Here is a 24,550-nt window from a genome sequence, read left to right as displayed (position 1 = left end):
GATTTCTGATGTGACCTTGGGAAAGCTGGTTAGGAGCACATGTCAGCTCTAGCTCAGCTCTAGCTGTAAAACAGTGAGAAAAGCAATTCCCTACTCTCAGAGATGCTGTTAGGATAAATAGTTAAGGATTCTCAGACTCACTATGAGCCAACTAAGCAACTATACAAATTAAACATTGAAAACTTCCACAGTGCAAAGGCACCAACCCCCTGATATACCTGTAAGTGCTTTCCCATCTAGAGGGCTTCTGTGAGTGCTGCAATGGATTTCAGCCAACACACCCAGTCTAGGATGCATTTGGATGATCCAACCCAAGCTGCATCTGAGAAAAGAAAAAGTACAGAGTAATAATAAATCAGTGGCTGATATGACAGGCCACTAGCAACTCAGCCTAACTAAGCTGAGCTAAAGTCAATTGACTCTGCTTAGTAGAGTCTTAGTAGAAGATGCATCAAGACTCAGTACCAGTCATCAAGTATGAAAAGAGACCAGTTATCAGGGTTCTGTCATACCTGTCTGCACAAGTTCTAACAGTGATGTTGCTGAGATCAACCCTGAAAAACAGATTAAAACCAAGTTAGAAAGGCAGACAACCAGACAACATTAAAAGTAAAAATATAAGATGTGAATATAAGAGGAACAGACTTCTTTTGTTATATATTTAGTCAAAAGTTTATTCTTATTTTTTGCTTAATTTCATAAGGGTAGTTTTGATGTCTAGAAAGGAGCTACATTTCCTATCTAAAATTAATTATCAATAATAAATCCTTTGAAAAGCTCAAAATAAATCAGCAGTAGCAATATCCCACTAAAAGAATTGAGGTTTTGTGATATTAAAAGTAGAGGAGAATGTGAAAGAAAATATTGTAAATAAATGTAGTCAGTTTGAATCTGATTTTTTTTTTTACTCAGCATAGGCTTTGCAAAGAATTTAATTACATCCTTTATTATTATTATTATTATTATTATTATTATTATTATTATTGCTCTTGTTGCTGTTGCTGTTGATGCTATTGTTATTATAATATTCCTGTATAAAACTAATGCAGTTTCATCTTACTTGATTTGCTTTACAGATGGACAGAGCACACATTTCCTTGGCTCTCAGTACAGTGAGACTCAAAATAACAAAATACTGCATTTTCCAAGCTATTTTGTCCCATACCTTATTCAGCCTATATCACATTCCCCAGCCTGCTCCCCATCAGCTCAGCTGATACATCAGACTGGGGTTACGTATAGCAAATGCAGGTGCAAGAATTACTTTTCCAAACACATCTCACAATCCAGGCTTTACTACTGTAGTAGAAACATTCACTTTGAAGAATTTGTACATAAACTACACAGTGTAAAAAAAAAAAAAAAAACATCCTCTAACTCTTCCATTGCAAAAGAAACCCCGAATACACATCTGAATAAAAGAAAGCTATGTGAAAGAACTGATTTGCTATTAGCATGTAGAGCCCAAGAAGCAAAAAATAAATAATAAAACACTTGCACCTAAAACATTTACATAAAAATAAACAGAAACCATGTCATATTTTTAGTGTTGAAACATAAAATGGGACACATTTCAATAAAAGAATAAATGTGTCTCCTCATGGGCACAAGTGGTTTCATTTACTAGCAGCTATGCAGAAAAAAAAAAAAACATAATGTAAATGACAGAATAACTGGAAAGTAAGTCATGAGCCCAGGTGAAGAAAATGAAAAGCATGACACAAGATCTCAGAAGACCTTGACAGCACACAAGCACAATGAGCTACATTAACCCAAATGCTATTGGCATTTCATCTGGGAAGTTAAATGTTTACTGCATGAATTATGTGCTATATGCTTATTCATATGCATCTCTACAATCACTACAAAAGCCTTTCAAGTAGAATTGTGTGAACTGTGGATGTTTTGTGTTTTTTTTAAATTCAGTTGAGAAACCAACAACAAAAATTCAGCTTAATATTTGGCTTTTTTTTCAAGTTATTTCAGTCATCTTCTAATCCTCTGCGGGGAAAATGTACAGCAAAATGTGAAATAAAAAAGTTTGTTTGAAATAAAGAGCTATAAAGTTTCATTTCAAAAAATAAAAAGTAGAAACAAGAAAAAGACTGGTAAGGAAGAAAAATCTCCAAAGGGAAAATAGAGATGCAATACTAACTTTGAACTTAGATGCTTCCCACATTGTAATCAAGTGACTTGCCAGCTAACCACACATGTATACCAGAGAAACAAGTGAGAATGAGACTGTGGGGAGTGTGGTAGCAGTTCTGTACTCACAGTACTTTCTTTCATCTCATAGTACATATATTTGTGCAGCTGATGCATTTATCAGTTGTATTTTTTACATGTTGCAGACAACAGTTTGCCCAATAGGTTGTAGATAGTGCTTTTCTGAAAAAAAAAAAAAAAAAAAAAAAAAAACAACAACCCACAACCACAGTAATTAAAGGTTTTAATAATGTAGAAGCAGTTTTTGTACATGCATTACACAGAAGATGATCTGTGAGGGTTTCATATGTGTACTCCTCAGTGACTCAGTTTTAGACAAATTATTTTCTGGTTTTAGATCAAAAAGGAGTAATTAAATCCTTTCTTCTGAAATGCCTTTTGAAATGCTCTTGAAAGGTCATTTATCTTAGTTCCTATGGAAATAACACAGATATTCTGCTTCAGATTTCAAGGAGCACTGGACGTCATTAAAAAAAAAATAGGATGCTGCCAAGTATTTCCTGGCATTACTTAGTTCTGAATAATATTGCAATACATAGAATCACAGAATCATAGAAATTTTTATGTTGGAAAAGACCTTTAAGATCTTCCGTTTCAACCATAAACCTAATACTACCAAGTCCACCACTAAATCATGTCCCTAAGTGGCACATCTACATATCTTCTAAATATCTCCAGGGATTCTTGATGTAACCAGCTTCCTGGGAAGTCTGTTCCAGTGCTTGACATCCCTTTCAGTGAAGAAATGCTTTTCTTAATATCCAATCTAAACCTCCTCTGGAGCAACTTGAGGCCATTTCCTCTTGTCCTGTCACTTTTTACCTGGGAGAAGAGACCTACTCCCACCTTGCTACAATCTCTTTTCAGATACTGGTAGAGAGCCATAAGGCCTCCCCTTTTCTCTAGGCTAAACACCCTCAGCTCCCTCAGCTGCTCCTTATAGGACTTGTGTTCCAGACCCTTCCCCAGATCCATTGCCCTTCTCTGGACTCACTCCAGCTCCTGGGTGCCTTTTTTGTAGTAAGGAGCCAAAAACAGAACAGGGGTCTCAAGGTGTGGACCCGCCACTGCTGAGTACAGGGGGACAATCACTGCCCTGGTCATACTGGCCACACTGTTTCTGATACAATCTGGGATGTCACTGGCATTCTTGGCCTCCTGGGCACACTGCTGGCTCAAATTCAGCTGGCATGTTAGGCTAAAGCCATAATTAAATATTTCAGTAAGTTTCATGTATTTATTTGCATTTGTTTTCCTTCAAGCTTTATGATTTGAATGGTGCCAGTAATAGAGGGGAAACATGTTTGTCTTTCTGAACTGTCACTGATGACACAGATAAGTGAAACGGATGTAGGTGTTTCTGTTTTGTTTCTTACTAATGAGGCTTTTCAAGATTCAATAATGAAGAGTTTGACATTCGAAGTCTTTGCATCTATTGCCCTCATCAGGGTATACCATGAGGAAGAATGCCCAAGTTTTGTGCTGATAAGAAGCACAGGGATAATCTAAGAAAGACATGAGCAGCTAGGGAAAAAAAGAAAAAGAAAAAGGAAAAAAAAAAAAAAAGCAATCCCTCAGGTTTACTGCAGTAAAACACATGTGGAGATGTGGAGGATCACTTTGACCTACAAAAATATATTGCTACCCGTGCAACTAGTGAGTGGTTAGACAGTGGAATGACAATAGAGCCCACAGGCCTCTCAAGTGCAAAAATGACAGAAGAAAGAGGCAAAAAGTCAGTATTGGCTGTAAACTACTGTTTTCATCTGTGCATTAGACCAACACCAACCATTCTACTCCCCTGCGTACCATTAGATTATTTGATTTGATCAATTAATGTAATTTTACACTGCTTTGGGGAAGAGAAAATCAACTAGAGGAACATATTGATGTTTCAGATATATTTGATTGAAGGTACTCTATTTACAACAAATTGGGCATACTGGTTTCCTTGAGCTCAACTAGAATCAGACAAGGCATATCCCTTGCTAAGTGCCTCCAGCTCTTGGTAGGTGTGTGAATCGACAAACACAGGTAACCAAAGGCAACCACCAAACCCCAGCTGAAATACAAAGAGCAGATTTATTTCATTACCTCTCTGACAACTCCAGGCAGCAGAGACACACAGGGACACACAGGCTCAGTTAGGCTCAGCTCATCCTGGAGGGCAGCTGAGGTGGAAGAGGGGCACTCTGCACTTCACTATAACAAAAGCTTTAGTCATGGCTTCACTCTCATGTCTGTAAGAGTGTGTTCTCTGTCTGCAGGAATTCTACTTCTCATACTAGGGAGAGGTTGGACAAAATAAGGCATAAAAAATAAGGTTTTCCCACAGTGACATTTTTAGCATCCGCAGTTGCAAGGTCACTTTGAGTAAAACTATTCCCTCCCCTTTGACAAATTTTCCAGTTTTAGCCCTCTCCTCCCAGTGTTAGATAACATTCACCTTCATAAACAACCCATTCAGACTTTGTTTTGTTATCCAGCTACTGAAAACATGTCATTTTCCTTCCTTGCTAGCCTGTTTCTTTCCTCCTTTCTTTGAGCTTTTGCTTCTCTGTCACAAGGTCCCATACCCTTAAAATCACAAAACCTGAGAAAATACCTCCACACTGGTATGTATTTCAAATGTCCTGTTGGCGACTGCTATTGTTTCAGTTGTCTGGTTCCACTGGGGTATTTTCACAGGTCCCCACCTTTATCCCAAGTAATACAATGATGTTTGCATTCCTGAATGAAAACAGAAGGCATAACCAACTTCGAACATTTCATGAACAAGTGCTGTGCACTGGGAATCCTGATCCAAAAAGCACAGCCATAAGCTAAACTACAAGAAGAGGACTGGTTAGAAATAGAGCCTTAAATAATAAATCAGAAGATCACTTTTGCTAGGAATGGAAAAGAAATCTGGCATATGAAGACATGGAAAGGTACTGTCAGCAATAACATTACTTAGACCTCCAACCCTCTAACCATATTAACCATTGTCTTTAAAAGGTAAGAAATTTTTTTAAGTGTTTACTTGTAACCCTTTTGATAAGAAAAATATAAAAGTAGTGCAAGGAAAACTGATTTAAAAATTAAAATAAATCCTAGCTCAGCTTTACTCTCCCTTATTGCTCCAAACTTACTTGAGTTTTAGTACAGTGTGGTTAGAATGTAAAAATTATTTCTTTCTAAGTGAAGAGCCAAAGCCAAAAAAGAAACCATTCTCATCAACATTTGTTTAGTTGTTAGCATTTTGTTTAGCCTGTTAGCATAGTTGTTTAGTAGTTATCATTTGTTCTATCAGAAACTGGATGAGAAATATGTAATGAGCTGTATTTGTTGTCTTCCTTCATCACTGGGCAATACTGATATTCTTTCCTGCACCCCAATAAAAGGGAGATGCAGCAACTCCTCTAAAAAATCCAAGCACTGGAAAGTAGAGTGTGACTTGCAAGGAGCAGCCTTCCCCTGTGGCAGAGATTGATCTTGCATCAGCAGCACTCATGGAAATTAATACTATATAAGAGAGTAGATAACAAAATGTTATCACTTTCTTTTAGATGCCTATATTAGACTCCTGCTATTGCACATGTCCCTTTCTGTTGTTCCCCCTTGTCACCTTTTGCAGTCAATAGGGAGGAACAGGCATTTTTAAGGTGTTTCTTCTGACCCATTTAAAATGTTTGTATTAGGATGAGATAAAATGTACTTCAGTACTGTCTTACTTTCTTTAGGGTGAGCCATAGGAGTTCAGACATGGACATCTACGTTCCACACCCTCAGTAGACATCTCTAATTTGTCATATAAAACCCAGACAAAAGAGAAAACAAGACTAAGAGAGAAAAAGAGGGGAAAAGACAAAGAGAACAAATAATGCTAGAGTTCCTAGTAACTAAAATTCAAAAGCTAAGTTAAAAAAAAAAAATTAAAGTTAAAAAAAAATAAAAAAGATAAAAAATCAAACAGCATCTCAAAAAGAACTCAAATACCTCGATTCATCTCCACAAAGTGGGTCAGAAGAAGCATGTTATCTTTTTCCCTTAATTTTAGACTGAAAGGTCACTCAACTCACCACCACTGCAAGTTTGTTCTGTGTGGTATATCTGTTAATGTCCTCATAAAAAATAAATTTCAAAATATATGAACTTGAGGAATGTTGTTTTATTCTAAAGGGAAAACTGAAACCATTTGTAAATGCATCTTCAGAGATTCCTTTATTTTTGAAATTTCTGTAAGCATTCTTTTTCCTAGTTTGGCTCCATTTCCTTCTGACTCGTTCTAAACAATTCTGTTTGTTTTCATGCATGTTAAGGGACTCACAAGTACTAATTCCGGACAAAAGAAAAGGGGTTAAAATTTTATGCACTCCTGGTATAGCTGTACTCAAAGCCATCAACTCAGCAAGGGTTAAACTACAATTAACACATTTACAGATGAATTACAATTACTTGAAAAGATTTTTTTTTTTTTTTCAGAATAGGAAGGAATTCAAACAACAGAGAGTGGAAAAGAATATTAAGAAAATAAACAATGCAGAAATCTTTCACTCTGTTAGTAAAAGAGACTACTTTTTTTTCTTGCAGTCTTTTGTCTCTTTTAGACTTGATACATTTTGGTGCTTCAACACTTGGTAAATACTTTCTTTCTCTAAGAGTTTTAGTATTCAGTTATGCTATATTGCACTTCAGGTAATCTTATTTGTAAATGAATCTGTAGGATTGATGTTAATATGTAGTTTAATTTGTTAGGCACCATCTTGAAAAGTCGTAAACTCACTTTGCATCCTTACATACTCATATATTAAAGAGTTATAATTTATAATAAACATCTGCTTTATAATACTGATGTGACAGAAGGCACTAGACAAGGAAAAAGGGCTTTAGGTGTGATACACCAAGCACAAATATGCACATGTATAAGCAAACCTTCAAATTATAACTGAGTGATTTTCTTATGCCAGTCTGAGGATTATTAATACACACATCAATGTCAAATTTAATAAAGCTGTTGCATTAATTGTAACTATAGTGTCTTGTACTAACACCTGTCAAGGTGTTTCTAGTGCAGAAAATCTCTGTCATGAATGAGCTAGATAACATAAATTATAAGTGAACTAGCCTTTTACCTCAGGAGATCCAAATTCAAAAACTGCTTTTAGTCTCAAATGAGTTGTTTATCACACCCCCTGAACCTCCAAATATGGCACAGTTCTGCATGGGTGGAAATCTGGACTCAGGAGATGTGATGGATTGGAATATTAGGCTGTATCACTAATCAAGATTGTGGTGTATTGGCAGAGACAAGTAGGGAAGTGTATACGTGTGTGCAGAAAAATCCAGCTCCTTCCCTCACAAGCCAGCACTATTCATACCTTAAATTCTATAAGCAGGATGTTTGTTAGCAAATTTTGGACAGAAAAATAAGATGCTGTTACTAATGACAGCTTTTGCAAATCAACCACTTACAACTGTTGATTATATTCTCCCATCAGAAGCAATGGTATCCATGTGAAAACCAATCAGTGCTACTTATCTCTGAAAATGCTGAATATCATTGTTGAAGCCTGAATGCAAAGATCTACGAAGACTGCAATCCCATAAGTTTCAGTTTTCTACAGAACTGCTCTCATGCAAAATAAAATTATAGAGAAGCATCTCATTCATGAAAAAAAAAAAGGAAAAATTCCCAGTGGAAAATCAATAAAAAGTATTTTTATGGTAACAATATCATATATTAATATCTCTTTGCAGGAATTGCATCCATTTAAATTTAATTCATCCAATTTTCACTGGAGGTAAGACATCACAGTGCTAGGGCTATGCAGAATCACAACTCACATTCATTTATACAAACATGCAAAGCCAGCTAAAAAGAAAGCTCCTGCCATGTTCTTGCACACCACATATAGCACCATGGGATGATGGCCCTATCTTTCATCAGTGAGCAGAAAAGTGAAGAGAAGGGTGCTGGCAGCACCCACATGAATTTTAGTGACGGCTGTGCCAAAGCCACATTCCAACTTGAAGGTCTCGTCGTTGCACGTTCTTCTTTTATACAATGGGCTTCACTTTTCTAACTGGGCTTCAGCAATACATCTTTAAGAATCTCTAGGCTGAAAGCGGAGGTGCAAACCTTCAACTTAACAGTAAAATGTTTATATTTTTAGAGCAAAGCAATGAAAATCCTTATTAGCACAGGGCCAGGTTTTCATTTTTCAAAGCCCCAAGTTAACTGTCAGCATCCCAAACAAAGATCTGCAAAGAAAGTAAGAAGGAAACATCACAACCTCAGCATACAAAAGGAAAGATGTGGTGGGTGGATACAAGTCAGAGAGTGACTGTTCAAAGATACCACAATAAATTTCAAGTCCTCTATTAGCAAACATTAAATATATATCTCTGCAACTTTACTAGAACTATCTGCTGGAAGATAACAAACATGAGGGGAGAACCATTTTACTGTTTCTGTCTTCCTAAGGGAAACATCCCAGCTGAACAGACTGAGATCTCCAGAACTAAGAAAGATAAAGAGAGCCTACTCAGCAGGTGGATTTTTACTATGAGGTTTTAATGCAGTAAAGCAACCCCATGGGAAAAGCAGAAAGGGTATAAATGTTAGTTTTGCAATATTCAGATACCAACAGAGAAACCTAGATGGCAAATTTTTGTCTTTCTTCATCAATAAAAAACTGCCTAATTTTGCTATTAAGTAGGTATTTCATTATATTAATGTACGCTGGACTTTGTTTCAATACATAAATTTCCAAATAGCAGTGTTAAATGAAAAAGACTATTGATATTACAAAAACTTTTTAGAATTGCATGTTATTCAAGAGCTATGTTATGAATTAGCAGTCCAGTAAGTAATATATATTTCATAAAAGTCCTAATACATATTTAAACAAATAGACAATTAATGCTTCAGAAGGTAAATTTGTATTCAGCTATTTATTGAAAAAGCAATCCAATTTCAATCTCCTTTAAAAAAAAATAATTTCTATACAAACTTATACAGAAATGAATATGAAAACCAATTCAAAGGCCACAACTCCTTAATAATAAGCAATAAATAAAATTCCAAATGAAGACTAAATGCTATGCATACTTATGTTTATTATGGAAAAAGATTGTATAAGAAAAATAACTTGTCATAATTCACGTGCTCCTGTCTGTGTTTTGTAGCTGGAACATTCTTCTGCAACAGCACAGACCAATAACCAATGTTTTGACACACTGATTTTGTAATGGAGTAAGAAACAGAGAGTGAATAAGTAATGTGTAATCGGTAAATTAAAAGCACAGAGACTTAGGGAATACAGATCACTCCATTCAGACTAAGTTTTCTGATGTTTATTTATTTTATGTTTATATTTACATTTATAAAATCAGCATTAGAAGGCTAGAGATATGCACATATGTACACATATATTTGTACACATATATAGTCTGCCTTCTACCTAAACAAGAAGATGTAACTATGATTTCTATCTCAAAGAGAAACTGGTAATAGAGTCAGATTTTTCTTTGATAATCTTGGTTTTTTTGTGAAAATGTTCATAATCCTGCTTTTCATAGCAAAGTAGGAAATTAGCAAGAAATAAATTTAAAATGTATTAAACATTGCTTTTGGACATAGTTTGTACTGCTATTTCCAATCAGAATTTTTCTCAAAAGCTTTTAATCTTACATTTTCTTCAAGCTGCACTTTCAGGATTTGTTTAAAATACATCTGATCCTTGCTTACAGCATTGCCTATCTGCTTCTCTGGAATGCATCTCTCTCACAGAGATACATATCTTCAAAAACAGTAAAAAAAACAGTAACTAGCAAAGATTCTTCATCCATATGGGCACATACACATGTTCTCAGCGCTTTGGATAGTGACAGGTGGCTGAATTTGGGGTGGGGGAAGTTACTGTTTCCAACATCTGGTTCCATAAAAGGTCATAGCTATTGATTATAATTATCTTAAATGAAATGAAGTGGATTTTGGCTAATGAATAAAAGATGCAGATGTAAAAGTATACTTTAAAACTATCCGTGTGGAACTCTATCATTATGGCAATACTGCATTTATTAGAGGTTGGAGAGACCAAAACAATTCTAGAAGTTTGACATTCTCTTTCAAGGAACAAAGAAAAGCTCAAATTTAATAAAGGTCGATTAAGAATGAATCCATCTCATTGTTCTAAGATCATACAGTCACTAGAATGGCCACTGAGTACACTCAGTGTTCATTAAATAGAAAAAGAGGTCACAACTTTTTACTGAAATATAGCTAAAAAGAATTACATGAGTCTTTTAGAAAAGTAAAAAGAAAACAATGCTGAAGTATTCAGAGAACCCAATAATTATTTTTATTATATATTTCAAAAAAATTTCCAGTAGATATTTTTAAGGGAAAAGCCTACCTTAGTTAATTTACTGTATTTTGATTCTAATGTCACAGAATATTCTAAGAGTTAGAAATCTCATGTTTTGATATAGAGGAAAAAAAAAAAAGCAAAAGAATATCACCTATATCTCTGGAAAGCTTTGGAGAAAAACAGCAACAGATTTCAAATTAAACAATCAAGCATGCAGATTCCTGGGACTAATGAACGTGGAAAACATTGCAAGTGATAAAAGGTTATGAGTTTGTTTTTGACCTGATTAAGTCTGTGATCATCATGCCAGCCCAAAATGACAGGGAAGAAATACAAGGAGTCCTTGAAGTGATAAAGTATGAAAGAATATTTGTAATGAGAACAGGAATGCTTCTGTAGAAAGAAAGTAAAAGATATTTGCAAACATTCATAAACACTTTCAAAGACCTTAAAAAAAAAGAGTCCCTAGTCCAAAGGTGCTTTGGCAGTGAAAAGGAAATTAAGTTCTCCAGATTCACATCCAGTCCAATAAGAGCAGTCTAGTCCCAATTGCCTAATGAGCCATAATCGTTAATGAAACCTGCGTGTCAGTACAGTCAAGCATAGAAGGAGACTCTGTGTAGCCTTAGTAATTGGATATATCATGGCTCACGTCTTTAATTGCAAGACACCAACCACATTTGAAAACAAATTGTTTGTTTTGACATGTATTGTTAAAACTTAGGCATGTGAAACTCCAGCAGACAGGATCTCCCCCTGGAGGTGCTCACAAGCATCTACTGCCTTTTAGTCACTTTAGGGAAGTGAAGAATGCATTTTTAGAAAACTTGTTCACTAGCTGCTAAAATGCAGTTGCCAGTAATGTGACTAAGCTGTAACAAGTGGATCCCTTTCCCTAAAAGTAAAAAATATATTTATTTTATTATGGTGATCAGATCTGCAAATCAAACACAAGTCTAAGAAAGATTTGAGGGTTGTGTACTCTCTCTCCAGAACAGTTGACAGGAGTGAGGTAGTACTGATTAAAGTGTATTGGTACATCAAACTGAATTTATAACAAGTACCCTAGAAAGTATGGAGATTGTGATCCTCAGAATAATTGCTCAGGAGGGGGAGCTGCAAAAAGTGGTCCTAACTCTTAAGATTGGAATGGTTATCACTGTCACTAGTCTTATCTGAAGCAAGAACTCTCAGTTTCATGTGAAGCTCTTGAAAGGTACCACACATGGTGAACTCTAGAGTAACATAGGAAAAAAATGCTGAAAAAGTTATGGTAAGACCATTTAGGCCTACCAAAACAAAGGACAATGTTTGGAAACAATATCTGTAAGGTAAATATTAGTGTTTACCTCATGCAACAAGAACAAAAGCCCTACTAGAAAAATAACTTATGTTTTTGACAAGTCAGGCACAGATTTGTTTATGTTAACTGAAGAAATTCGTTGCTCCTATGCTTATAGTCTCATTTCCGTGAGCCAGCTTTGCAAATGAATATTACAGATGACTCCATGGTTATGTGTATTGTACCCACTCCTGCCAAACATACTATGCTTAACACAACCACATCTAAATATGGATGGAAAGATTTCCGTTACAGACAACAAAAAATCTTGCAGAGGAATTAGATGCACCCATACACATGAGGGTAAGCAATTTTCAGCATCTAGATCTAAAGGTGTTACTTCCTGTTTTTTGACTGTCTTTATTTTTAAAAGGTTAGACTAGAGTTGTTTCAGTGGTAGTTGGAAAATATCTGAAAATATAGCTCAAATTCAAAAAGCTTATGAAATCAGCCTCTGATCATCTTATAGTTAAGTTGAAGTATAACATCAGTGAAGCATTACATCTTAACAATTTATTTTTTATGAGAATTAATTATAAAAAATGAAAACAATACTGTCTTTCATGTAAGAAACTTATAGTAAAAAAAATTTGCATAAGGATACAAGGGCAAATTCAAATAAAGAAGTGATTAGAATGGCAAGCTGCCAACAACTGATGTAAAAGTTAAAATGAATCTTGCATATAACATCTCTTGCACCTAAATAGTTTTCTAATTAATTGTTGTTCATCAGACAGGATGATAGAATGGGTTAAACTTTCTCAATTTTTCTAAGAAGGAATAAGGAATAAGGAATGCTGTCTGCCATCTTGTCTTAGATGCTTTCAGCAAGAGAACAATTTCATCAGAATAAGTCAAATAAGAAATCATGCTATCTATATGAACCGGATAACTGGGTTTTGCCAATAACACTTTCATATCTCTAGAGAAACTTGCAAGTACAAATTATGACTGAGCAAACCCTGTAAGGCAAAAAAATTAAGATGAAAAATGAAGTTATAAGCAAATTTAAACTACAGAAGTATTGCTCAAGTGAATATGTTGAATTTAGAAAAACTAAGATACTTGAGTGTATTTTTCCATTTGAAATTAAATTGCAATGAAAAATGTAAAGTTGAACTTGTAAAACATAGATATCTAGAAAAGGGAAATACCTTCATTTTCAGCACATAAATATCTTTTTTTTCTTTTTCTGAAAATAAATTGTCAGAACCTTTCATTTTACTCAGACCAAAACTAAAATATTCTACTTAAAATGAAACAGAACGCAATTTTTGCAATGTTATGACTTAGCCACAAAACTAAAAGAAAAAAAGCAGTGTGAAGTTTTTATACTCACCCTTTTTTTATATAAAAGGGAAATGCTTTTGCACTTTTCAGGTGCTCATAACACGTAATGAAAGTTACATTATTCGAGATTAAGTAACACAGTCATAACTTGTTATGGTGACACAAGTGAAGAAACTCTCTGCTGACCATCCTGTTTTAAGACGACAAGTATGTACTTGAACATCCCAGCACTAACATGTTCTATGCTGGGTTGGTTCAGTTAGGGATTTTAATAAATGTTAGGTTGGTTCTCAGTACCCCTATTTTCCCTCACAATGGTTTGCTCCAAGTTACTTACCACAGGAGCTCTTACATGTCAGTCTTGTAGCCACTCCCTGATTCTTCTTGAAGGTTCTGTATCAATCACCCCACCTTTGCAATCCTATTTGTCCCAGAACACTGTACCCGCCTCTGTTATGTTCCCATAGGTTGTTAAGTTCTATGTCACTCCTCTGTTGTCTGTCCCTATTGCGCGAGGGGGGTTTCCACCCCTATCTGCCCACCCCCTACTTAACCTAATGCTTTCTTTGTCCTGTCGCCATTTTGCCTTGCATCGCGCTGGGAGCGGTCACTCCGACCATTGCTGCAACCACGCATGGAATAAAAGCTCTCAGGCCTGCAAGCAAAGTGTGCCTTTCTCGTCCCTTCTCTTCCTCTCAGCGTGAAGTTGCCAAAGCTGCTTACCCACGCCGGGACACTCAGAACCCTGGAGTGCCCATTCACATGGCGGCTACGATCTCACAAAAGCAGCGCTAGCCGGGGCCTCTCGGCTGCTTGAGGTCATAGCGGGTAAAGGCTGCACTAACACTCAGCAGATAATGTTTCCGGGTATTCCAGTATTTCACAAAAAATATTAGCAGAATATTAACTGTTTCATCATGGAAGGAAAATTTAGAAGCCATTGGTCAACAGCATGAGTATGAGAGAGCTAACGAAAGACTCTTTCGAAGTCCCCCCCAATACTAGAATAAGGAGGCTGCTTTTTTGTGGAACATTTCATCTTGAATTTCAGAGCTTTAAAAGCAAAGAGGAGAAATTGATAGATGGGTACAGTGTTTGAGTGTGTTGTCAGCAATATGCAATGGAGAACTGCAGGATCATTGGTGAGATTATATGTGGCACAAAAGTCATGCCTCACCTACATGGTAAGATTTTACAAGTATTATTACTGAAGTCCTTTTAATAATATGTATCCTTTTTCACAGAATTTATCAACACATGGGAATACAACAGCATTTTTTTTATACAGCCTACAGAATGTAGAATGACTTGTCCTCAGGAGATGAGCCTAAGGTATAAATCAATAGATCCCTGCTAGTGTGATCAAGAGCCTATCTTTCAAAAATACCAGGAAAGAAAAGACCCCCATACACAGAAACAGTATTTGCAGCTCCCCATCAGTGTTGCAGACACTGCTCCCCAAGGTTCCGTCGGGTTTTAAACAAAAAGAAAGGCAGATCAATAACACAATGATAATAAAAAAATGAAAGGGTATAAAAATAAACCTCAACATATAATTGCTATTGTTCCTGCTATTTCAGCTGCTATTAAAGATTGTGGATAATGCTTTTATAATGATTCTGAAGGGTTAACACAGAAAGACCTTACCTATTCTATCACCAAACAATGGGTACAATTGAGGCCTTAATGAAAGCCTGTTTTCAGGCTTTATTTACCCAGTAAAGTTTAATTTCCAGTTGTGTCAAACCTTAAACTATGTATTAATGGACTGGGGGGAGGCTAACATTACTGTAATGAGAATTTGGTCTGTGTACTTTCATGCCTGCAAGCCTGTACCTCACACAGGTTACATATGTCGTCACATATTTAGGACAGAAGTGCACATATCTGTCTAAATAGAAACAATCTTTACCTGTGTTTGTGACACTCTCAAGGTACCAGTTATCCCAACAAATAGCAAAAGTAAAAAAAAAAGCTCAGGTGGTATTTTACCCTGAAGCATTAAACAACATACTCTAGTCAGTATGAAATACAGACCAGTCTAATGAAGCAGTCAATAGCAAATCAAGACATTTCAGGCATGTCTCCAACAAGCAATGGTGTGTGTGATATCAAAACCTTGGAATAGCCTCATCACTGAGGCTATTTCCTAGCAAGAAGGGATACAGAACTATCAACAGAGCACACTTTAAACCTTTCTAGCTCTTCTGAGAAGCTGGGATTGCTGGCTCAGTCACAACTGTCACTTCCAGCACTGTTTTGGTTATCTGAGCTCATTCCTTGACACAAATCTGCTCTGCAGGATGACACACCAACTACATGAGCTCCATTCAGGGGGTATCTCCAAAGCCAACATATGGAAATGTTTCCTGCTTTTATAATTGACCCTAGAGAAATCTTGTTTGCTCTCCCAGTCACTATCATGTGCCACACCATGCAATAGTTTTCCTTGTGCTTTTTCGTCGAGACAACTACACACATTACCCCAAACCACATTTCTTGCAGTGTACAGCTCTTGGCAGACTATATCTTTAACTGGTAGCCTTTCCATACAAAACACAATTGCTGATTTCTCTGAAAGGTATTATGCATATAGAACAAAGATAAAAATACATACTTAGATTTTTTTTTCTTGCTTGCTTTATAGATTTAGCTGTGAAAACACACAATATCTACATGCCTGGACTTTAGAAACAGGGAGGCATTCAGCAACATCCCTTTCTTCCATGTTTCTTTATGGATTGCTTCTAGACAGCACCTGTACACTATGCTACTTACTGTGAATGCATTCTGCAGGTGTTTGTCTCTTCCTGCACATTGCACAGAGTGTGGATGCCTTAGAGAATCCAGGGTCTGAGGCGTAAAAGTTAGGCATTGTAAAGCTCAACATTATGTGGGGTTTTTTTGTTTTGGATTGAGCTTTCTAGCCCCAGGCATGTTCAGTCTGCATCAACACCTAACATTTAAGCCATTGCAGTATCTCACACAAGACCCTTAGAGCATTCCCCCCCCACAACTCTTATTTCTTGCTCACAGTATTCCTATTCTGTATCCACATCACATAACCCTATGCAGGGTATTGTCTGACCTCAGCCACTAAGAATTCAACAGAACAATTGCAGTCCACTCTGCAACACCCTCTTGACTTATTTCTTATACTTTTGAAAGATACAAGATAGCAGATGATTAGTAGTAAAGTGGAAAAAAATATAAAATCTGTGAGGCATTTTTTTCCTATGTCTAAGATTTCATTGGGAATGGGAATAAATTTTACCTTGCACTTCTGAAATTGCTGTTGTTTGCACTAAAAGAATTATGTGTGGGTATGTCATTACCAAAGCTCTGCGTCGCTGTTGTTTCCCAGGACTGTGAAATCAATACATACTTTCTGAAGCAATAGTTGTGAAACTTAAAATGTGAATTTCTTGGTTTATATTTTCCCCAGGTTTCAGTTATTCTTTTGCCTGTGCTTCCCCATTCTCTATGTTGTTAAACAGAAAAAAAAGAATCTTCAGATTGTTGAGAACAAAAGATCATAATAATTCTAATCTGCTGTTATTGAGGAGAAACTACAGGAATTTTAATATACACTGTATCAATATTATACATCAAAATACCTCCTTCAAAGCAGTTGTGTTCTATCATCACAAAAAAAAATCTACAATTAATATCACACACCATACACAGGTAAAAATTTTGAATATTAAAACTTTTATAATGTAGTCACATTGTATGCAAGACAGCTGCTTGATAGGTCTCAGTATCCAATGCATTTACTTTTCCAATAAAAATATTCATACATTCATCCTATGGTCTAGTACAGAGAACACTTTGTCTTAACACAAAAGTCTGAGGTGTAAAACTACATTAAAAGAAACATGTTTACTTCATTACAGCTTGTGTACACATTTCAGACAAGCATATTAATCCTATTTACAAGCACTAATGAAAACTTTCAGCACTTCTGTAACACAGTAAGATAAATTAGGATTAATACATAGGCAGGGACTGTGAACTACAAGACTAGAAACCAATAGTAGATCTTAAACTTTTATTGTTATTATTACTATTATTATTAGTAGTAGTATTGCTGTTATCATCATCATCATCACCATCATCACTAAATACAGATTCCACTTGATCCAGATATTTGTATTATTGTTACAGCTAAATTCAGCTATTGGATTCATATTTCATATTGCCAAGATAAATAGCGTCCTGACAGGGTGGCCCTATACTGTGATCAGTAGGATCTTACAGCATTCTTGCTCCAGGAGGTTATTGGTAGTAAACAATAGCTGGAATAAAGGAAGAAATAATATCTGGAGGCACTGCTGGCTTTCTGCTCTGCTCCTCTCTTCACTCCCACCCCCCTTTTTGTCTCTCTCTCCCCTCTTTGATCACTTTGTATAAGAAATTGATTCCAATAGAAATGTACAATCAGAAACAAAAAGCAGGAAAAAAAGACCAAAGGAAAAAAAAAGGAACTAAGAAAAGAAAAGCTCACAATTCAGGCCCATAAGGAGACAAGCATGAGAACGTTCCCTAAGTAAGCGATCTTTAGACCATACAGGAAAAACTGAAAAGTAATCAATTTTAAAAGGATGAAAAAGAAAAATGTTTCAAGATTGGAGGCCAAGATTGTGCCTCCTTTGTCCTTTCCCTTGACTGCTCAAGCTGGAAGACAAAACTGAAGCACACCATGATCCTCCTTCAAATTCAGATTTTTTTCATAAAAGAACAAGGGTGGGAAGAAGACGCAGAGAAATTGTTACTCCAAAGTTGAAATGACAGTGCAAAAGACAGATTTATCAGGGTCTGAGTGTGAGAAGCACTATTATACTCCTCACTGCAGAAAAGACCAAAATTATGTTCCATAAGTTGCAATGCATGGTCCAAGCTTTAATGGAATTTATGCATCTCAGAGAAAATCCTAAATAATAAAACAAATCCTCTGAAAAGGTTTATGTATACAGAAAAATGCTACATGAGTTTTCTCAATAATTTAAAATGAAGACCAATAAAATAAAATATATATTGTTAAATTTCACAGGATGGCTGGTGTGTAATTCAGAAATTTTAGGTCTGGTTGGAATGCAGTTCATTTTCTTCACAGCAGCTCATACAGTCCTGTGGTTTTGATTTGTGACAGAAACCATGTTGCTAGAACAGCAGTGTTTCACCTGTTGCTGAAAAGTGCTCGCACAATGTCAAGATCTTCACTGCTTCTCACCCTGACCTACACAGCAGGTGAGCCAAGGTGTGGGCAAGAAGCTGGAAGAGCACAAAGCTGACCCAAACTGACCAAGAACATATCACAAACCATACAAAGTCATGTTCAGCAATAAAACTGTGTGAGAGAGTTCTTCCAGTGCAGCCATTCCTGAGAGACTAACTGGGCATCAAATTCCTGGAGGGAGTGAGTGAGTGATAGCCTTTACATCACCTCATGTTTCCCTTGGTGTTTTTCTCTTCACTTATTAAACTATCTTTACCTTGACCCACAAGTTTTTCTCACATTTGCCCTCTGTCTCTTGTCCCCATTCCACTAAGGATGGGGGTGAGTGAATGACTGGGTGGATGCCAGCTGAGATCAGTTCGACACAAGAAGATAACCTGTGAGAAACCAGCAATATTGATGAAAGATAGAGCAGCTGAAATGTAAATGCTCAGGCATCCCAAAGAAGATCTACAGAAAGCGACAGGTGCATGTCATCCAAAAGGCTAAGCACAACAAAGTGCAGAGTGAAGGCTGCAAGGAAGACTTGAGAGCTCAGTGGTGGAAAAGCTTTGCATATGATGATATATAGAACTATTACACTAAAAAGAAATCAGTCTGCTAAGTCAAAAAAATAAGTATTGATACAAAAGGGAGTTGGTTTTGCATATATATCACAGCAATGCAGTGGAAACTACCAAAAATAAATCATTTACATAGTGTGGACTATCATCAACTGCAAAGACAAGATAATAGAAAATATGGGCAAATTAAGGGCAGATAGCAAGTTCACTAAATGAAGACTTCCTTAGTATTACATGAGCAACAGAGCCTGCAGTTAGGCTAACCTCTTTTAAAATCATATGATATTTTCAAGAACAACTGCAAGCATAAAACCAAAGAAATTGGTTGGAATTTCAAGTGCCTTATTTAACACAGGAATAACATTTTCAGATAAAAGAAGTTAATTTAAGAATTTAGTAGAGTCAGGCTGAAAGCAGTGATTCAGTGTAATCAAAATTTAAAAACATGGAAACCCCAAACACACAGAGCAGGCAAACCCACAGTGATACTTGTTTGCCAAAGGTTAGCATGTTTTAGAAAACCTGAAATGGTTTCTTTTACATTACACATGAAGATAGCTGAAGCAGTGTTGCTGGAACAGCACCTTTTTTTCAAAATATCAAGTGCATTAGAAGAAAAAGAGTATACAAAGAAGAGGGGCTAATAAGGATGGGATAGATAAAGACATCTTTGTGAAAGTCAGAGAATACATGTTGGCTATGTAGTGTGGTAGATACTGAAATGTCAGGCAAAAACCACATTTGAATAGAGTCGAGCTATTTGAATAAAACACAAAATATGCTCACTGCCAAATGTCTCAAGCCATGAAATATTGCCTAGGCAAAAGCAAAAAATTAAAAATTACAGGAAAAAGACCTGGTGCCAAATTCCAAAATTCAAAAGACAGATATTGGCAAGTATTCCTGAGTAGCATAAGTAACAACCTCACCACATTCTGCTGATGTTCCCTGGAATGAAAATTAATCCAACTACACCACAGCTGATGTTGGAAAGACACAGTATTGTAGAGGGTATAGAGGGTATAGCAGACCCCAGATTTAAGTTCTTTTGCATGAGCAAAAGTGAGCAATGTCTATACCTGAGATACTAATTACTCAAAGACTACTAGTAATTACAAAATGCATTTATAGGGAGAGGGAAACAACCCATGTGTACAAATCTTTGAAGCTAATGCTGAAAGAAGATGTCATATCACAAATAGTTCAATAAAACATACCAATTAAATGTATCAAGACACAGATGAGAGCAAAGAAACTGTTTTCCCTGTGATGCTAGTGAGATGGGACACAGGGCAATACTCATACAGAAGAGAGTTGTCAAGCCCAGGATTACTAGCATGACCCAAATCCAAAAAAAGTCAAAATAGAAAAGGAATTTCTTGTAGCAGTGTTTGCATGCAAAAAAATTTAAACAATATAGTCCAAGACAGATGAAATATTCCAGTAGAAGTGCCCATAAATCACTTGGGAGTGCTTTTTAAAAAACACTGTCAGTCACAGAAAGCCTTTAGACTATGCTACTGAAACTGCAAAGTGTAAGCATGAAAGAGACTGACAAATACATTGCTGATTTCTTATCCAGAGCAGCCTTGCAGTGCACAACTACAGTAACTTAACAAGAGTGTGAAATCTCTAGCCTGATATTAATGCAGAAAATGCAGAAAGACAGAAGCATCAGCTAAGTCTGCAATGTGCCGTTTCAAGGTAGAGGCCACAACATATCTAAGAACAAATGATACAAGACTTAGATTTACAAGTGCTTGCATTTATCATTCTGTCACATTCTGTCAGGACAGCCAGACCCTGTGGGAGAAGCCTTATCTGCTTCTCAAGAATACTGGAACTGCCCAGATGAGCTGAAAATCCAACACAGCATCATATATAAAATCAACTAAAGCATAAACCCAAGGTCAGTAAAAATAAATTCTCTGAGGTGCACACTGAAGTCCTACAGGAATAGCGTCCTGCTCCTCCATAATGCAGTGACACTGCACACTCTGCAGCAGTGCTGCACTAAGCCAAGATATCTGATATCTCAGAAATAGCTTTGTCATGCTTATGATGAAACAGAAGTTATTCTACAGGACACTATGCTTGCTAAAGGTTTTTATTCTAATGGTGATATTGGACAAAAGACAATGAAGTCACACAGCATCTTAACAGGCTTTGGAACAGACCACAGCCATTACTATAACTTGGCATTTTGTTTGCAAGTCAACATAGATTATGTCTTCATTGAAGCATGCTATTTGGACATGAGTGACAAAATTCAGATCCTTTTCAGCTCATGCTTCATGTTTAAAAAGGTAGGCAACTACATGTAATGTCGAAGCACAAAATCCTATTACAATCGCTGGAAACATAACTGAGGCAGACAAGGAAGTCCTTAAGACTGTTCATCTGAAGGAATAGATCTGCCTGTGTTACAGAGGATAGCTATTCTTCAGTCTCCAGACTGGTGTGTTGACAGGCCACTACCAACTACAATGGAAGTTTAGATACCTAGTGCACTTATAGGTGCATAGATACTTTACACATAATTTAGGATTTTTAACCTTTACCTGAAGCACACACTAGTGGCATATTCACATCACTTAATTTCAATTATCTAGAGTTTGGTATGTAGCCAAAGCATGTTGCCAACTTATGCCCATAGTCAGCAGAAGCCTGAGAACTAAACCATTCCAGAGGCTGATTCATCAAATCTGCTAAGACACCTCTCCCAAGATCTCATGTGCCTATTCAGAGATGCTTATTTCTCTGAAAGAGACTAGGAAGGACTAATGTGAAGTGAGACAAATCCCTCCCCAAAACAATACTATAATAATTCTCAATGCTCTAGTGATGTATTTTAGCAGGCATTGTATCTTGTATAATACCTAAATACAGTAGAGAAGGAGGAAAACCATTTTGGTTCCCTACCATCCTTTGCATTCTCTCAGGTGGGATATGAGGGCTTTTCCCCATGAATTGCACCTTTCTAAGCAGCAGAAAGAAGAGTACTGTTAAGAAGATCCTAGGAAAGAAAAATTAAAGCAAAAAGAGAGGAGAGTGTGTTATTGACCCTTGATGGCATGAATTGTCAAGTTCACTAGGGAGATAGATGCAGAGGAAAAATTTCAGTGAAACCACATCAAAGAGAATCTAACATTCCATGCTGGGAATCGGACACTTAGAATTCATTAATTGAAACATTCTTTCATTCATTAGAAATTAATAAATGGTTTGCAAAGGTTTACTAACTAAAATGGTTAGTAATTTTTTAAAGATTCAAACAGAATAGTAGGGAGCTATCTATCAACAGTAACTTCTAATGAGCAGATTATTGCCATCTATAGAGTATTTATTAATAGTTTACCAGTATATTATGGACATTAGTACCATCTGCTGCAGATAATTATAACTATGTTGATAGGTGTTTGAACTGATTATACAAAACATACAATTCAGTTAGACTTCATTACAAATTATTAACCAATTTAAAGAATAATTTTGTAAATTCAGTACAAACTATTCATAAATGTATCTTTATGTTAAGGATCACAAGCTTCAATTGTTTTTCAGGATCAGATGCTATACATTTAAATGTATGTTTTGCAGTTAAGAAAAGCTACCAGCTTAAGTGTTTAGCATTTAAAAAATATGTTGGGGTGACACAATTAATAAAAATTGCCACAAATACAAATAAAAAGACATAGCTTTTCATGATATGTACAGTCTGGTATGCTGCTCATTTAAATTGATTGCCATGACTAATTTATGTTCACATTTAGCTTTTTCTGGCATTCAGAAAAATATGCCATCAAAATTATACAAATTAAGGGCATAAAAAAGTGTCTAGGTTGAGACTATTTATGCCACGTTTTGTTCTGAATTGAAAAAAAAAATAGAATCTTTAGATAAATTACATCATAAAATCAGTAAGAAAATCAGGGGTTTTGATAAAAATACTGACAACAATGGCAGCATAAATGAGCAGCACCAGAATATCCACATCTTTGGAAGAAAATGTTCGTGCACAGTACATGCTGGTACTACAGACGGGCACGGCTTAGCTGAGACATTCTCGGTGCTTTAGCTGTTTACTTAGGCAGCAACAGAGTTCTAAGAAATAGTTGCTATGCCAACCCATCATAGGACTATATATAAATATAAATATATATATATATATATATATATATATATTCATGAACAGGGCTTATTTTGAGAGCTCTGTTACCCTTTCTTCCAAAAGTTTAAATATGCTACTGCTATATGGTTTCCATTAAGGCAAAATTCTGTTGTCTGTGTACTACAATGCACAACCCTAATTTTTTCAAAGATAGGGCATGGAGTATCTAGAATAACATGAAGACATTTCAAATAAGAAGCATGCCTTTGACGTCACATTTCTGCAATCACTGAACAGACTGTTCTATTTGCATGCCTCTAAAGATTTGGTGTTCAGATGATAAAGGGCACTGCTTTTTTAATCTATTATTAACTCTCATGTGTGTATTACTGCAGGAGTTCTCTGAAGAGAAAGCAAAGCACGGTTTGGTGGTATGATGATGAAGTGCTTTTTTGTACTATTTACTAGAACAATTTTCCAAATTAACTCCATCCAGCCAGTCTTCTTTTTGAAATACGGAAACAAGGCATAGTAACCTACTTCTGGAGCTTAGAAGTGATATCTTCAGATTAATATGCATTTTAAAAGAATTAAAAATCATAGAGGGAGCTCCTTAATTACCTTATTCTGTTTATGTCACTTTAGGGGCTTTTTTTTTTCAAATGCATTTGAATGTTCAGTCTATTCATTTTGTAATTATTGGATGACTACATGCAGCACTGCCATTTCAATTAGATTTTGATGGCTGATAAAACCATTGTTGACAGCAAGTACACAAACGAATGAAGGGAAACTAGATTAGCAATGTTTGTGTCATTGCATTTAAATAAAACTAAATGTTCTGGCAGAACTATTATCAAATCCAAAGAGAAAAGAAAAACAGTAAATGGCATGGTAGGGATGGGATCATGTCAGAGATAATAATCTTTCTTTGGACATCTAGATTTCCTAAAGAAGAGTTATTTCCTTTGGAGACTTAATTTTAATTCCCAGAGAGTGTAGCCATTTCTTTTTCAGATTAAAAACCCAAAAACATTTATATATGTCTTCTAACAAGAGTTTTGCAACAAGACAGACTTCTTGAAATGTGAGAAAAGCAAGAAGATAGGAAAGGTCTCCATGCAGATACAGTTAGCTCAACCCACTAGAATTGATAAGGCAAGAAAAGCTAGTGTGATAAATTCCAAAGGTTAAAATATTCTATCTATTCTAAAGATCAGTGTAAAGGGGAAAGGAGAGGATGAGTGTGATAACACAATTTAAGGATCATGATATATTTGCCAGATGAGAATCTGCATCAGATAGTTGTTCTTTTAAAAAAGAGAGGTGCATTGAAGCAGCTGTCTCTTGTGTCTCTCCAATTGAAATGAATGACATATTTTGTATTCATTCAAATGTCTATAGAGTAAATACTTGAAATGAGTG

At 36.0% G+C, this 24,550-nt stretch overlaps 2 long non-coding RNA genes across 2 annotated transcripts; both read right to left on the bottom strand.

Moving 5' to 3' along the window:
- Positions 1-224: 224 nt before the first annotated feature.
- Positions 225-4,952, bottom strand: LOC128783973 (uncharacterized). The gene is made up of 4 exons (XR_008429313.1): positions 4,832-4,952; positions 4,321-4,428; positions 513-554; positions 225-322 (listed from the first exon to the last, which is right to left on the bottom strand). It is a non-coding gene; the product is annotated as an uncharacterized LOC128783973 (long non-coding RNA).
- A 4,366-nt stretch (positions 4,953-9,318) lies between these two features.
- LOC128783972 (uncharacterized) lies at positions 9,319-13,912 on the bottom strand. Its single transcript, XR_008429312.1, has 4 exons — positions 13,550-13,912; positions 13,262-13,402; positions 9,902-10,973; positions 9,319-9,447 (listed from the first exon to the last, which is right to left on the bottom strand). It is a non-coding gene; the product is annotated as an uncharacterized LOC128783972 (long non-coding RNA).
- Between the last annotated feature and the right edge of the window lie 10,638 nt (positions 13,913-24,550).

The sequence above is a fragment of the Vidua chalybeata genome, chromosome 2 (genome assembly GCF_026979565.1).
Source record: "Vidua chalybeata isolate OUT-0048 chromosome 2, bVidCha1 merged haplotype, whole genome shotgun sequence".
Classification (NCBI taxonomy): domain Eukaryota; kingdom Metazoa; phylum Chordata; class Aves; order Passeriformes; family Viduidae; genus Vidua; species Vidua chalybeata.
This window is presented reverse-complemented; position numbering and strand designations above follow the sequence as displayed.